Source organism: Gossypium hirsutum, chromosome A10 (genome assembly GCF_007990345.1).
Source record: "Gossypium hirsutum isolate 1008001.06 chromosome A10, Gossypium_hirsutum_v2.1, whole genome shotgun sequence".
Taxonomy (NCBI): Eukaryota; Viridiplantae; Streptophyta; class Magnoliopsida; order Malvales; family Malvaceae; genus Gossypium; species Gossypium hirsutum.
The window spans coordinates 87,528,424-87,529,756 of record NC_053433.1 but is presented as its reverse complement, the minus strand read 5'-3'; the positions used below and the strand labels follow the sequence as shown (position 1 = coordinate 87,529,756).

The window sequence follows — 1,333 nt, the reverse complement described above, 5'->3', positions numbered from 1 at the left end:
TTGCTAAAGCTATACCACTGTTCCATAGGTACACTTGCCTTCATCGTGATAATAGTTAGTTTCAAGAACGCTTAATTATAAATTTTTAAAACCTGTCGCAAATATTACATACTGAGTTTTTGTGCCATTACCGGGGATCGAGTATATTAGGAACACTCGATTGTTATTACTTTAGCCATTTTACTTTTATTGCAATTTAAATTTTTATTTTCTTTTCAAATTCTTTATTTATTTTCTTCTAACAGGTTTTTCTAGTTTATGACAAGAAGAAACCCATTAGGACCATTACTGTTTGATAGTGACATCAATCGCACAGTTCGTAGAAACCGAAGAGAAATAAGGCAAAACTTAAGATACACAGAGGAAGAGCAAGAGGATGATATTTCAACCACAACCGAAGAGATGGATGAAAACCAAGAAAATCTGCTACCTCCTGCTATTACTGCTAATCAGAATCCTACTCCGTGTACTATGTATGATTATGCTAAACCTTCTTTAACAGGAACTGAATCGAGCACAGTTAGGCCTACTGTAGCTGCAAATACTTTTGAACTGAAACCTAACACAATTCAAATGATACAGCAATTTGTTCAGTTTGATGGTTTGCAGGACGAAGATCCCAACGCTCACTTGGCAAACTTTTTGGAACTATGTGATACATTTAAAATTAATGGCGTTTCTGATGACGCCATTCTCCTTCGATTATTCCCTTTTTCATTGAGAAACAAAGCTAAACAGTGGTTGAATTCGTTACCACGAGGGTCAATCACTACTTGGGAACAAATGACTGAAAAGTTTTTATTAAAATATTTTTCGCCGGCTAAAATGGCTAAATTACGTAATGATATCTCTTCTTTTATGCAGATGGATTTAGAAACACTCTAATATCCATGGGAGAGATACAAGGACCTTTTAAGAAGGTGCCCTCACCATGGGTTACCACTTTGGCTACAGGTTCAAACATTTCATAATGGCCTGAATCCTTCGACTCGACAAATGGTTGACGCAGCCACTGGTGAGACTATCAATAATAAAACACCTGAAGATGTTTATGAATTTATAGAATTGGTGTCACTAAATAACTATCAGTGGCAAGTCATGAGGACAAAGCCAATAAAAACAGTCGGTGTTTATAATGTCGATTCGGTCATCATGCTCTCTAATCAGGTAGAACTCTTGAATAAGAAAATTGATGGGTTTCTTGGTTTTTCACAGGTTCACCCAGTAATTCAGTGCGAAACAAGTGGAGGTGGATCAAGCAATTCAAATTACCCACCCTATGGCCACAACATGGAGAACGAGCAGTTAAATTACATGGGTAATAATCCTCGAT

The 1,333-nt window shown here is 36.7% G+C and overlaps 1 non-coding gene across 1 annotated transcript; it reads right to left on the bottom strand.

Moving 5' to 3' along the window:
* Window positions 1–831: 831 nt before the first annotated feature.
* On the bottom strand, window positions 832–938 carry LOC121208702 (small nucleolar RNA R71). The gene has a single exon (XR_005903833.1). It is a non-coding gene; the product is annotated as a small nucleolar RNA R71 (small nucleolar RNA).
* Between the last annotated feature and the right edge of the window lie 395 nt (window positions 939–1,333).